General features: G+C 41.6%; 1 protein-coding gene across 5 annotated transcripts in view; it reads left to right on the forward strand.

Moving 5' to 3' along the window:
* Positions 1-15,564, forward strand: part of RNF185 (ring finger protein 185) — a 36,380-nt gene that overhangs the window by 5,843 nt on the left and 14,973 nt on the right. Inside the window, exons 2-3 of one of the 5 annotated variants that reach the window (XM_035017396.1) lie at positions 1,242-1,415; positions 14,617-14,667. The exons of 2 other annotated variants lie outside the window; for them this stretch is intronic. The gene's annotated coding sequence lies outside the window, so the exon portion shown is untranslated. The remainder of the gene's footprint in view (positions 1-1,241; positions 1,416-14,616; positions 14,668-15,564) is intronic. 2 more of the 5 variants (XM_035017398.1, XM_035017397.1) reach the window with 2 other exon arrangements.

The raw sequence follows: 15,564 nt of genomic DNA on the forward strand, positions 1-15,564 counted from the left end.
GTGCTCTCTGCTCTCTCAAATAAATAAAAATCTTAAAAAAAAAAAAAAAATTCTCTCCCTCATCCCCTCCCCCCTCTTAAAAAAAAGTTTTTACAAAGAAAAAAGACACTTTAATTTTCAATGCTTTTAATATTTTAAGTTACAGTAAACTGAATGAGTATTAATTTTACTTTTTCACTTCACTAAGCATGTGTACCAATAGTAAGAGTGTTTTTAATGGGATAAAATTTTTTAAAATTCACAGACAATTGTGATTTTCCCATTGATTATTACTATCTTTTTTTATAGTATCAGCTTGCATTTTTATTGTCCTGCTTTACTGTGCCAAGCAAGGATTGTCTGCATTTTCCTCCAGCATTTTATTTGTTGGTAGAATTCATGTCCATAATAAAAGTGTAGTCCAAAATGCAAAATCTTCACATTCAACTAAGAGGAATCATTCAGGAAGACATATACACCCTTTTTACTTCAGACTTAATACCATATTAAGAGCATTTCTAGCATTAGGGGCCTGAAACTTTAGAAAATACGTTTCCAGGGCGCCTGCGTGGCTCAGTCGTTAAGCGTCTGCCTTCGGCTCAGGTCATGATCCCAGGGTCCTGGAATCGAGCCCCGCATCGGGCTCCCTGCTCTGCGGGAAGCCTGCTTCTCCCTCTCCCACTCCCCCTGCTTGTGTTCCCTCTCTCGCTGTGTCTCTCTGTGTCAAATAAATAAATAAAATCTTTAAAAAATATGTTTCCTTCTCTCTCTGATAGATAAAATCTTAAAATATATAATATATATGTTTCCTTTTCCAAAGATTAGAAGGACTGGGGGATGAGGAATGAGATATGATAATCCCCATAATTAGGAACCAGAAAGAGGCATATTCCTGAGAACCATTAATTGAGTAATTCATTTAACAAGTACTTTGATACAGTATGTAGAAATTAAGATGGGAGACACTGCAGTATAGATAACACCGATTTTTCTTATTGATTTAGAAATAAGAAAAGATTTAGCCAAGTGCCAAACTTTAAAGATGCAAGGGAAAAGGTATATTTTGGGGAGCAAATACCTTGAACAGGTGAGAGGAAATGTAATCCATGGTATGAGTGGAAAGTTTAGCCTTAGTTAAGAGCAGAGATAGTTCACGCATGGTAATAAAGAGAGAAAAAAGAATATAAGACTACAGACAGAGCCAAGTTGTCCTATTTGGAAGTAGGAAGATAAGGAAGTTCTCTTGTTTTTACTTTTTTCAGGGCAATAATAAGGATGGTCATTAGTGAAGGTGAAGAGAAAGTAGGAGCTGTTTGTAACTGAAGGAGTAAAAAGTTATGAAACAGCCCTCACAGACTGATAAATTAGATTGACTCAAAATATGGTGGAAGGATTGCTGAAAATTGCAAGGGGTCTTCTGAGGTCATAAATTCAAGGTAAGTTGATTTGCAGAAAATCTTCTTCTTCCCTGTCTAGGCGTATTCAGTTCTTTTAATATATCAATAAATAGGAAGGCATTATTTTACTGTTTTACATTTTTTAAAGTAAGTCCTTTATGGAAACTAAGGAGGGGAAGGAAATTATGGAGGTATGCATTTGGATAAAAGGATGGACCATGAGATCTAAATAAGATAAAAAGTAAGGACTTGAAGAGTCTTTATATGCAGTACAAAGGGGGTAAAGTTAGTGAACTAGCCATCCCAGTTACTTGAAGTCTTATCAAACTGAAATTTCTTCTTTAAGAAGAAATTCTTCTTAAAGATCTTCTTTAAGAAGAAATTTGCTAGAAGTTAAGAAGTGGTGGTAAGATGATGAGACTACTGAAATACATGTTTTAATAGTCTAGTAATAGTTAATGACAAATTTTAGAGCATGGCCACAGAAGTGGGTTGGTAAAGTTGAGTAGAAAACAAGATCTTTAGGGAAAAGCTTAAAGAAGCAAGTGGCTGGAGCAGGTTCCAGACAGGTTATCTCTGGAGATATTGAACATACTCTTAAAAGTAACGGAAATGTGGAGAGAAGTGCAGTTAGGCAGATGCTAAAATAGAGAAATGAAAGGACATGACCAGCTCAGTCAAAGGAAATATGTGCATTGATTAGATTAGACTTGTTAATCAGCTACACTCATAATCTATTGATAGTAAGTTCTATTTAATACTTTCTTCTTTGAAGTGATCTTTTTGTGTCTCTGTACAGTAAATTATGCAGTGTTGTGTCAGGAGGTCGTAGAGAGGTGTCTTTGCAGGCGTAAGTGGGGATGTGCTGACCATCATACATTTCTCTTTGTTCACTGATCAACCTAGGATTGGAACCATGTTGCAAAGAAGTCAGATCTATTTAACAAGGAATTGGGGCTAAATGAAATACAAAGGTTTCTTTCTTTCTTTTTTTTTTTTTTTAAGATTTTATTTATTTGACAGAGAGAGACACAGTGAGAGCAGGATCACAAGCAGGGGGAGAGGGAGAGGGAGAAACAGGCTTCCCGCGGAGCAGGGAGCCCGATACGGGGCTCGATCCCAGGACCCTGGGATCATGACCTGAGCCAAAGGCAGACGCTTAATGACTGAGCCACCCAGGTGCCCCCAAAGGTTTCTTTCAACCTAAATAAATTTTCCACAATTAGTTTTTGGTTTTTAATGAGCCCTATTTCCCCTATTAATTGGTATCACAGTACCTTAAAATGAAAAAGGACACATAACTTCGGGACTTGTTTTTTGAAACAGGAAGTTCTAGGTTGAAAGTATTTTGGGTGAGGGGCACAAAACAATTTTAATTGTGAAAGTAATATATGCTTATTTTGGGAAATACAGAAAAGCTTCCCTCTCTTCCCACCCACGTTGTTTCTAACTCTAGTATCCGAAGAGAGCCTTTATTAAGTTGCTTTATTTCCTTCTTGTTTCTCCCCCAGTGTGTACATTTTTTTTTTTAAGGTTTTATTTATTTATTCATGAGAGTCAGAGAGAGAGAGAGAGAAGCAGGCTCCCCGCCCAGCAGGGAGCCCGATGTGGGACTCGATCCCAGGACCCTAGGATCATGACCTGAGCTGAAGGCAGACGCTTAACCATCTGGGCCACCCAGGCGCCCAGTGTGTACATTTTTAATGGTTAGAACCATTCACTTCACATAGTTCTATAGCTTGCTTTTTCCTGTTAGCATTTTTTTTTTAAGATTTTTATTTTTAACTAATCTCTACACCCAACATGGGGTTCCAGCCCACAACCCTGAGATCAGGAGTCGCATACTCTACTATGGACTGAACCACACAGAGGCCCCTCCTGTTAGCATTTTAATGTTGATGTCTCTGCACGTTTGCCAGCCTTTTTTTTTGTAAGCATTACCTCTGATACATTTACTTAGCCATTCACTTACTCGATAAGTTAGTAAGTATATATATAGATATATATAACGATTACTCAGCGTGTTCTTAGTGAGTGGAAATCTGGTTTTCTTTCTAATAAAGAGCACATTCTTTTAAAAAAAAAGACTTTATTGTGGGGCGCCTGGGTGGTTCAGTCGTTAAGCGTCTGCCTTCGGCTCAGGTCATGATCCCAGCGTCCTGGGATCGAGTCCCACATCGGGCTCCCTGCTCAGCGGGAAGCCTGCTTCTCCCTTGCCCATTCCCCCTGCTTGTGTTCCTGCTCTCGCTATCTCTGTCTCTGTCAAATAAATAAATAAAATCTAAAAAAGAAAAAAGTTTAAAAAAAAACCACTTTATTGTGGTAAAATATACATAACAGAATTTACCATTTTAAACGTTTTTAAGTGTACAATTCAGCAGCATTAAGTACATTCACGATGTTGTGCAACCATCACCACTGTGTGTTTCCAAAGCTTTATCATTACCCCAAACAGAAGCTCTGTACCCATTAAACAATAACTTCCCATTCCCCCCTCATCCTAGTTCCTGGTAACCTCTAATCCACTTTCTATCTCTATGAATTTTCTATTGTAGATATTTTCTTTTCTTTTTTTTATTAAGACAGTAATCACCCATATTTATTTTATTTTTATTTATTTTTAAGTAGCCTACACACCCATCGTGGGGTTTGAACTCATGACTCTGAGATCAGGAGTCACCCTACCAGCTGAGCCAGCCAGGCACCCCTGTTGTAGATATTTTCTATTAAGGGAATCATGTAATAAATGACATTTTGTGGAAATATAGGGATCTTTTCTCCAATTTTTTTATTGGATTTAAATCACATAACATAAAATTTATCATCTTAACCATTTTTAAGTGAATAGTTCAGTTTTATTAAGTACATTCATATTGTTGTGCAACCATTACCACCATCATCTCCAGAACTCTTTTCATTTTGCAAAACTGAAACTGTATGCCCATTAAACGGTAACTCACTGTTCCCTCCTCTCCCCTACCCCTAGCAACCAAAGTTCTACTTTCTGTCTCCATGATTTTGACTATTCTACGTACCTCATATTGAGTGGAATACTACAGTATTTGTCTTTTTTGCGACTGGTTTATTTCGCTTAGCATAATGTCCTCAAGATTCATCCATGTTGTGGTATGTGTCAAAATTTTCTTCCTTTTTAAGACTGAATAATACTCCATGGTATGCATATTATCACATTTTGTTTATCCATTTATTTATGTGTGGATGGACACTTGGGTTGCTTCCATGTTTTAGCTATTGTGAATAATGCAGATATTAACATGGGTGTACAGATATTTCTTTAAGACCCTGCTTTCAGTTCTTATGGATATATACCCAGAAGCAGAATTGCTGGATCATATGGTAATTCTCTTTTTAATTTTTTGAGGAATTGCCATAGTGTTTTCCACAGCAGCTGTGCCATTTACTTTCCTACCAAAAGTGCACAAAGGTTCCAATTTCTCCACCTCCTCAACAACACTTGTTATTTTCTGTTTTTTGTTTGTTTGTTTTGTTTTTATAGTAGCCATCCTAATGGGTATAAGGTGGTATTTTATAGTTTGGATTTGGACTTTTGTTTTTTTTTTTTTTTTTTTTTTAAAGATTTTATTTATTCATTTGAGAGAGAATGAGATAGAGAGAGCATGAGAGGGGGGAGGGTCAGAGGGAGAAGCAGACTCCCTGCCGAGCAGGGAGCCCGATGCGGGACTCGATCCTGGGACTCCCGGATCATGACCTGAGCCGAAGGCAGTCGCTTAACCAACTGAGCCACCCAGGCGCCCGGATTTGGACTTTTGTAAATAGTAATATTGAGCATTTTTTCATGTTGTTTTTGGCCACTTCTATATCTTTGGAGAAATGTCTATTCAGGTTCTTTGCCCATTTTTTTTTTTAAGATTTTATTTATTTATTTGACAGAGAGCATAAGCAAAGGGAGCGGCGGGCAGAGGGAGAGGGAGAAGCAGGCTCTCCCCTGAGCAGGGAGCCCGATGCGGGGCTTGACCCCAAGACCCTGGGATCATGACCTGAGCCAAAGGCAGATGCTTAACAAACTGAGCCACCCAAGTGCCCCTCCTTTGCCCATTTTTGAAATGGATTGTTGTTTCATTGTTGTTGAGTTTTAAAAGGGTTTTTTTTTTTTTTTTTTTTTAGGATTTTATTTATTTATTTGACAGAGAGACAGAGCACAAGCAGGGGGAGGGGCAGAGGGAGAGGGAGAAGCAGGTTCCCCATTGAGCAGGGAGCACAATGTGGGGCTCAATCCCAGGACCCTGGGATCATGACCCAAGCCGAAGGCAGACACTTAACTGATTGAATCGCCCAGGTGCCCCAAGTTTTAGGAGTTTTCCATATATTCTGGATATTGATCCCTCAGATACATGATTTGCAAATATTTTCTCCCATTCTGTGAATTGCCTTTTTATTCTGTTTAATGTCTTTTGATGCACAAAATTTTAAAAATTTTCATGAAGTCTAATTTGTCTATTTTTTGTTGCCTTTGCCTTTGATGTTTTATCTAAGAAATCATTGCCAGAAATGTAGTATTTAAAGTAGAGAAAAAATGGGGTGCCTCTGTGGCTCAGCTGGTTGAGTGACTGCCTTCGGCTCAGGTCATGATCCTGGAGTCCCAGGATCAAGTCCCGCATCAGGCTCCCCTGTGAATCTGCTTCTCCCTCTGACCCTCCCCCGTCTTGTGCGTGCACGCACGTGCTCTCTCTCTCTCTCTCTCTCTCTCGCATTCTCTCTCTCAAATAAATAAATAAATCTTAAAAAAAAAAAAAATAAAGTAGGGAAGAAGCTTCCAAGTGGGTTTTGGCTTAAGAGTCTCAAAAGTTGGGCGCCTGGGTGGCTCAGTCGTTAAGCGGCTGCCTTCGGCTCAGGTCATGATCCCAGAGTCCTAGGATTGAGTCCCACATCGGGCTCCCTGCTCAGTGGGAAGCCTGCTTCTCCCTCTCCCACTCCCCCTGCTTGTGTTCCTGCTCTCATCTCATTAAGCAGTGGGAGCAAAGCACGACTAAATGGTGGTCTAAGGACACACAGAGGTCAGAAGCAGCAGGCTGTGTGACTTTCTGTGGAAATGGCCTAGGGGTCTGGCTGGCCATTCCACTCTTGGATCAGTCACCAAGTTGACTTCCCTGGTAGTCTCTATAGCACCTGATTATTTGATATCCCTGCTCCCAGTTGCTCCTCAGAAGTACCATGTGGTACAGGCATGGGGGCAGTTTTTAAAGAGGGTCAGCTCTCTGAATATGGGAGTGGGTCCTAGGCAAAAGCCCAGGAAAATTACTTGTCTTTTCTTAGCACTACCATCTCTGCAGAGGCATTTTTCAATGAGATTCGTTTTTAAAAAATGACAGTTATGACTAGACCATAGACTTCTTGAGGGCAGGAACCAGAACTTTGATTTATCATTGAATTGAGCATAGTTCTTGGTATTCTCCAAATGTTTCCCAGACTGCTCTGACAATTAGCATCAGGTGGCTCAGGACACAAACCTGATTTGTAAAAGTCAATATTACGTATTATTCAAAATGGTGTCATTTGGTTTTATTATTTTATTTATTTATTTGACAGAGAACACAAGCAGGAAGGGCAGTAGGCAGAGGAAGAGGAAGAAGCAGGTTCCCCGCTGAGCAGGGAGCCCAATGCGGGGCTTGATCCCAGGACCCCGGGATCACGACCCGAGCCGAAGGCAGACGCTTAACCGACTGAGCCACTCAGGCGCTCCTGGTTTTATTATTTTAAACCATAGTTGGTTTATCTTACATATGTTCTCCTGATGGTCCTCCTTAGGACCTCCTATTCAAAGGAGAAGTGAGATCATTGTTTTGTCAAGTATGAGCTGGGTGTTACTAAACTCTTAGAAAGTTTTCTCCTTAATTAAGTTAAATCTCATTTATTTTCCTTTTATACTCTACCTTCAGACTATTTTAGAGCTCTTTAGCTCAACCACAGATAAAATCTGAATTAATGAGGGGCGCCTGGGTGGCTCAGTTGGTTAAGCGACTGCCTTCGGCTCAGGTCATGATCCTGGAGTCCCGCGATCGAGTCCCGCATCGGGCTCTCTGCTCGGCAGGGAGTCTGCTTCTCCCTCTGACCCTGCCCCTCTCATGCTCTCTCTCTCTCAAATAAATAAATAAAATCTTTAAAAAAAAAAAAAATCTGAATTAATGAGATTTTATAGATTCTGTATTAATAAGGATGTACTGACTACATGAAAACAAAAGCAAAACTCTCATTTTGAAAACTTTTCTGATAACAAAGGAAGGGCAGACACAGTTATTCCATTTGCAGATGAGGACCCTGGCTTAGTGAGTGGTAGAGCTGAGTGTCAGACTAGGTCTTCTGGTTCCAGATTCTTCCTCCACTGTATTATACTAGAAATCCACCCCCCCTTAACTGAGGTCTGTCCAATCTGAAGATGTTTTCTTTATTACAATATTTTATGCAGTTATATTGGTTTGAATTTGAAATTAGTAGATCCCCATTGTTCATTCACATGCATTTATCGAACATTTACTTTGTGTCAGGCACTGTGCTTGTGGCTCTAGGAGGTGTCTAACTTAGAGTAAGCAATAGACAGATAAATGAATAGTTAATGCTCTGTATCAGTAGTTATCTCTAATAGAGGTGGTACCAATTTGGGAAAACCCAAACCTTTTTCTGGTTGGAGATCCCTAATCTTTAAAAAAAATTTTTTTTTCATTTGTTTCAGAGTTTTGAGCAATACTTACTTTTTAAAAAATTACTCTAAAACGGTTATGTGATATTTCCAGTTCTGAAAAACATCCCTGAAGAAATTTTGTTCTTTTAGGATACTGATTTCCACAACTTCATTTGGCTAAATTGACTCATATCGAGTTGTATAGTTCTAAGTCTGGCTATCAGATCTATCAACCCATGCACATTTATGAGGTGTTCTTCAGGTGCCTGGCCCTGTTCTGAGTAAGGCACCTGGAAGCTGGGCCCAAGGACAAAGACACACAAACAGATCACTGAGGTGCTGTCTGTTAAGCACATTGGCTTGGGAGTTGGGAAACTTTGCCTCTGACTGGCTCTGGTCAAATGACCCAACTACTCTAAGCCTTAATCTGACACCCCAGGGGATGCTAACAATGGCATAGTAGTGTTTACCGCAAACGCAGGTTATGAAGATTAAATGAGATAATTCATGTAAAGGGTGCTGAGTGTTAGCTGACATTATTCATGGTGATAGTAAATATTAAAAATGGCTCCTGATTTTAAAACTTTTGGTGAAAATCTGATTTTGCCAGGATCAAACTAAGTGTATCCCATTCTGGATTTTCTCATACATAGTTCTGATGTTTCACTTACTATGCCTTCAAAGAATGATGGTCATTCAGAAAGGGAAGTTGTGACTTATTCATTAAGCAGATTAACGAAGTACCTGCTGACTACATAGCTCTGTAGTACACCTTAAGTGTACTTTGTGAGACCTGACAGTGAAGGTGAGATTAACATTTTTCAAGCACTTAACTCTGTTGGCACTGTGCTAGTCCCTTATTGTTTTATCTCTTTAATTCTTATAAACTATCCTGTGAAGAAGGTAATAGCCCCTTTTACACATAGGAGTAAAACAAAGGCTCAGAGAGAAAATAATGTATAAAGTTACTGAGTAAGTGGCAGAGCTGAGATTTGAACCCAAAGCCATCAAATTCCTCTGCTATGCTAGTTTTGTTTTTTGGCTTTTGTTCTTTAAAGATTTTATTTATTTATTAGAGCACGAGTTCTCACGCACAAGTAGGGGGTAGGGCCGAGGGAGAGGAAGAAGCAGACTCCCTGCTGAGCAGGGAGCCTAGCTCAGGGCTCCATCCCAGAACCTTGGGATCATGACCTGAGCTGAAGGCAGACACTTAACCAACTGAGCCACCCAGGTGCCCCTGCCATGCTAGTTTTTAAGGACAAAAGTCCATAAAAAGTTAAAAGAACATTGAAGACAGTGATATAAAGGATGATAAAAGGCAGCTCTTGGGTGACCCTTAAAAGTATGTGCCAGTGATCATCCAAATCTTGCTTTACCTTTTCTTTTGAAACCTGGTAAGCTTTAAAGAAAAGCATTGAAGGGGTGCCTGGGTGGCTCAGTTAGTTAAGTGTCTGTCTTCAGCTCAGGTCATGATCCCAGGGTCCTGGGATCAAGTCCCACATAGGGCTCCCTGCTCAACAGGGAGTCTACTTCTCCCTCTACCTCTCCCCCCAACTCGTTCTCTCTCTCTCTCTCTCACTCTCTCTCACAAATAATTAAAATCTCAAAAAAAAGAAAAAAAGGAAAAGCACTGAAGTTTAAACAAAGAAACAAAGAAACCCTTTTGATTCAGAAATACCAGAAGAAAACGTGAAAAAGTAGGAATAGCTGATCCCAGTCCCCACTCAAATATGAAGGGCACAAGGACTCTAAGGCCTTTCTTCCTGCCTCAGTCCTAGCCCTTGCTGCCTTACCACACCCATATGTGCCCTGTGTTCTGTGTCTCCCCAGCATGCCCTGTAGTCATGCACTCTGCATACTTCTGTCAGCACTCAGCAAGCTAAGCTGCCTTGTTTACTTGACTATGTCCCCCTTTAGACTGAAACCCTTTATCTCTGTATCCTGAATGCTTGACAAATAAGATCTTTAATAAATTTTTGAAGATGGTATGCCTGGGTGGCTCATTCAGTTAAGCGTCTGTCCGCCTTTGGCTCAGGTTGTGATTTCAGGGTCTTGGTTGGGCTCCCCGCTCAGCAGGGAGCTTGCTTCTCCCTCTCCCTCTGCTCCTCCCTGCAGCTTGTGCTTTCTCTCTCTATCTCAAATAAAAATTCTTAAAAAAATAAATCTTTGAAGATAAGAGAAGGATTGCTTGAACAGATAGGGAGGTTAAAGGATGCCGTAAAAAAGGACCAGTGCTGCCCCAAAGAAAAGAGGCTAGAATCGGCTTCCTCTGTCCTTTTGGATGTGGAAAGTCATTCATGCCCATGGTCCTATATTTTAGGGCCAAGCTTCTGTGAGCTAGCCTAGAGACCTACCTAAACAACATTTAGACTCTAAAATTTTAGAGCTTGGTTTCTATGTGTTCCAAGTTCCAATCAACTTAGTTAGATTTTTTCCTACTCCAGCCTTCTGTGAGTGTGATGTAGACGTTTTCAGAATGCACCTCTCATCTCTGCCTACACGTGGTCCAGCAGCAGCCTAATGAACAGCACAGACAGGCTCAGGCAAGCTACAGTTCCTGGCAGAAAGCTTCCATGTGAACAAGCATGTGCCCACAGAAACAAGAACTCTGCTGGGTATCCTCTGGGATCATGGCAATCATTTGTCACCCAAATTTGTAATCGTCATCACTAGGATTAACATTCTTAGATGCCTCGGCATACCCTGGTCCAGGAATTCTTAGAGTTTAAAGGCAGAAAGAAGGCAGATTTTGAAAACTGCAGTTCTCTAGAACCTGAGATCTGAATACAAGAACGCTACAAAGAGATTTCTTCATGAAGTCAAGTTCCCCAGTGTTTCCTGAAGGGATATGCAACTTTTATGTTCTCTTCCTTGCTCAGTTCCTGTGAGGTAGACCAGGCCAGCTCTGGGAAAGTAATAGGAGTGAGGATGTTGGGTCAGTTTCAGCTTCCAGGCTCTGCATTCCTAAGGGATCATTAAGTATTGCAAATCTGCTTTAGTCCCAGCATCACATGTGCCAACCTGGACATCTCATTTAGGAATGTTTTTTGAAACTAGGTATGAATTTGTTTCTTTAATGGTCAGTTCTGTCTTGGATGGACCAGGTGCCGGCTGGTCTGAGATCTCCGCAGACTTGTCCCCCATCCCCCAAGTTTATCTGACCTCTTCGTAGTCTCTGTGTACTGGAGCTGGGGGTTGTGCATTCTGAAGGACAGACCCTGAGGTCACTGTCCCTCCCAAACTCTGTGCTGTGTCATACTGCTTTGTGCTTTTGGTAGAGTTCTTCCCTGTTTGAGAGCTGAGTTCCCAAAACTTCATCAAAGAATCACTTGGTGTGGAAGATAGGGGCATTTATTTGAAAATACAGATTCTTGGGCACTGTCCAGATCCAAATCCTATTTAAATCACTGAGGGGGTCTAGGAACCAGATTTCTGGGAGGGTGCCTTGTTTAGGAAAAACAGGCAAGTTTGATGGAGCCCCTTGTTAAGAATTCTTGTAATTACCCATGTGTCTTCCTTAGCTCCTATTCCAGATTCCAGAGCCTCAACTTGGCCATGCTCTTTGAGACTTCTCTCCACACACACAGCTGGTAGCCCCAAGCCTTAAATGTAGTTGGTACTAGAGATCTGTTGATTGAAAGCATAAATGCATGCTTCACACTCACTTCAAAGAACACAAAAGTTACAGCATTGTACAATAAACTTGAGGGGAAAAAAGACCAGGTATTTAATGTCGTAAAGCTACATGTCAGAGGGTAATATGTAAGAGTGAAAAGAGTGCCAGTGTTGTGTTGGAAAGTCTGAATTTGGTGCTGCATGATTGCCTGGCCTTGGGTAGGTCCTCTAACCTCCCTGGCCTGTATCCTCATCTATGAAGTGGAGTGAGGATCAGAGTGGTAATAGATGTGAATGTGCTTGAAAAACATAAAGTAGATTCAGATCAGGAGTGAAGAATTGTCAGAGTAGGGACAGGGGCTCAGAACCAGCTACAACAAGACTGCTAATGTGGTCAGATTGAAGTTCATAGTCCCTACCAGGACCAGGAGAAAGTTTTAGTAGGATGGCAGCTCAGGCATGCTCAGGGCCTGCTTCCCTTTTATTTTGTCCAATTCCTGAGCCAACCAGGGCCCTCTGTCCTCTGACCATTGTCCCACTCCTGCTGGGCCCAGAAGGCTGTAGCCACATTCTCTTGTTCTGCAGGTGTTCAGTAGACAGTCCCCAGGGAATGATGCTCATCTCTGCCATGCTGCCTTGGTGTGGTGAGGTTCCTGTTCATGAGGGTAGGGAGAAGGTGAGGAGAGAAGGCTCCAGGGATAGCTGCGTGGTCCTGGGGCCCAGAATGTGTTGCAGAGAGGTTTGTGAGCAGCTGGCCTGTTGACCAAAACCAGTCACACATGCCCACACCCATTCACTCAGGAAATATTTGAGTGCTTACTAGGAGGAGGCTTTAGAGCCTGAGTAGGGACCATGTGGTCAGTCTACCAAGAATTAGAATGAGAGTTACATGGTCTGCTTGGAATTGGGATGTGCAGGCCTGTCCCAGTGCCTAACCTGCTGTAAGCCTGCTGCTGTCTGCAAACTGAGCTGTTCTGTTACTGTACTCTGACCATTCCCACCCTAACACCTGCCTTGATCCTGACTGTCCCCTTAAGCCTTCTATCCCTTAGGAGTATGAGCCATGCAGAACCTTGTTGGGTCAGGGAGTAGAGAGGGTAATGAACCAGGATAAGGGGTGTCTATGTATGTCTCCCCAGTAGCAGCAGCCCCCTCACCTTGGTGGACCTTCTGGGTCACTGTATTATCTCATAGGGCCACCTTTGCAGTCCTGTAGAAGGCACAACACCCTTACTTTTTAGGTGAAAAAAGAGATTGTAGCCATCAAGGTATCTACTCAGAGTGGTGGAGTCAGGACTTGAACTCTGAGCTTTTCAGGATTGGGGAAAACCGGAACGCTGGGAAGTTTTTTTACTTATTTTATTTTATTTTATTTAAGATTTTATTGAGAGGAAGAGTGTGCGCACAGGTGCGTGTGCGCATGAGAAGAGGGAGGAGCAGAGGGAGAGGGAGAAGCAGACTCCCCGATGAGCAGAGAGCCCGTTGAGACCTGGGGCTCCATTCCAGGACCCTAGGATCATGACCTGAGCTGAAGGCAGATGCTTAACTGACTGAGCCACCCAGACGCCCCGGAAGTTGTGTTTTTTTTTTAAGATGTACTGTTCCTCTTTTGTCTGATTTCAAAATTAATACATGTAAAAATGTCAGTTTTGTCAATGGGGAGGACTTAGAAAATATGTCACTACCTCTAAGTCCCCACCAATACAGATAGTCACCATTGACAGTTTGGTATGTTTTTCCACATTGTAAAAGACATTTTTTTTTTTTTTAAGATTTTATTTATTTATTTGACAGAGAGAGACATAGCGAGAGCAGGAACACAAGCAGGGGGAGTGGGAGAGGAAGAAGCAGGCTTTCTGCAGAGCAGGGAGCCCGATGTAGGACTCGATCCCAGGACCCTGGGATCATGACCTGAGCTGAAGGCAGACGCCCAACGCCTGAGCCACCCAGGCGCCCTGTAAAAGACATTTTCTAATATTTATAGTTCATTATTGTAACAAATGTAATATTATACATGCATTTTACAATTTTTTTTTTAAAGATTTTATTTATTTATTTGTGAGAGAGAGAATGAGAGAGAGCACATGAGAGGGGGGAGGGTCAGAGGGAGAAGCAGACTCCCTGCTGAGCAGGGAGCCCAATGCGGGACTCAATCCAGGGACTCCAGGATCATGACCTGAGCCGAAGGCAGCCGCTTAACCAACTGAACCACCCAGGCGCCCCATTTTACAATTTTTTAAAATGTTATTGTAAAAGTAATACCTGCTTATCATAAAACATTAAAAGAGAATAAGAGTATAAAATTTGAAGTTCCACAGCCCCTAATCCCAGAAATAATTGTTGATAGTTTAGTGTGTGCCTTCTAGACATTTTGTGTGTGTGTGTGTGTGTGTTCTTTTATATATTTTGTTTTTACCCAAATAAGTTCAGGCACATACTCTTCTGCAACCTAACCTTTTTAAAAAATTCCTTTTATTATGGAAATGTACAAGCACACACAAAAATAAGCTAATGGAATAAACCCTCATTCATCATCCAGCTCCAGCAACCATCACCTTCCCTGTTCTTAGTCTTTTCTCTCCATTTTCACTTCTCCCCCTGGAGTTTTTAAAGCAAATCCCAAGCATCATTCCTTCATAAATATTTAAGTATATATTTCTAGGGGCGCCTGGTGGCTCAGTTGGTTAAGTGTCTGCCTTTGGCTCAGATCATGATCCTGGGGTCCTGGGATCCAGCCCTGCTCAGTAGGGAGCCTGCTTCTCCCTCTTCCTCTGCCTCTTCCCTCTGCTTGTGCTCTCTCTCTCTCAAATAAAATCTTCTAAAAAATAAGTATTTCTAGCAGATGAGTATTTTTTAAATTATGCGATACCATTATACTCAATAAAATTAACAATAATTCCTCAATATCAACTAATACCTAGGCTAAATCTAATTTTTGACAGTCATCTCACAAATGTCTTTTTACAGGTGGTTTGTTTGAACCTGGTTCCAGTGAGATCCACACACTTTCAGTGGTTGGTATGTCTCAAGTCTCAATTTAGAACTCCATGTCCCACTTATGCTATTTATTTTTTAAGAACTTGGATTATTTGTCCTGTAAAAGATCCCACATTCTGGATCGGCTGATTGCCTCCTGGAGTTGTTAAACATGTGCTTCTATGCCCCATATTTTCTGTAAATGGGTAATTTATTTTGGAGACATGATTAGAGTCTGTGTTTTAAGAGTGCTTCATTGTTGGTGATATGTACTTCCTATTGCATCACATCAGGAGACTATCATTAAGATTGATCGGTGAACCTGACTTTATGATTGTCTTTCTACTTCTGTACACACGGTCCTTAATGTTAAAGATTTTATTTATTTGAGAGAGAGTGAGAGAGATTACGAGCAGTGGGGAAAGGTAGAAGGAGAAGTAGACTTCCCACTGAGCAGAGAGCCTGATGCAGGACTTGATCCAGGGACCCTGGGATCATGACCTGAGCTGAAGGCAGACGCTTAACTGACTGAGCCACCCAGGTGCCCACACAGTCCTTAATTTTAAAAGATAAACATATTCTAAAGAAACTCACATAGGTCAGGTACTTGAGCTGGAATGACATTTGAGGGCCATAACATGGCCCTCAGAAGCAGGCTCCATCCTAAGAAGAAGAGAACAGTTGTATGTGGAGAGGAAGAAGCACTGGGTCAGGGGGAACGTCTTGGAGCTGAGGCCAGTAAGGCACTGGTGCTGCCAGGAGCCAGCTGCCCTTCTGGGACATTATGTAAAATGATGTAACTAAGTGAAAAAGTGGCAGTGAGCCGGTCTTCTCTCCCTGCTCAAGTCACTGAGCTGCTGTGGTGGTGAGGGATGCCTGTGAGTCCAGAGTTCTAAGTTGGTGGTGTGTAGGAAGGCTTCTTGGTCTGAGAAGACTTCT

This window comes from Mirounga leonina, unplaced genomic scaffold (genome assembly GCF_011800145.1).
Source record: "Mirounga leonina isolate KUSES-001 unplaced genomic scaffold, KU_Mleo_1.0 Mir_171, whole genome shotgun sequence".
Classification (NCBI taxonomy): Eukaryota; Metazoa; Chordata; class Mammalia; order Carnivora; family Phocidae; genus Mirounga; species Mirounga leonina.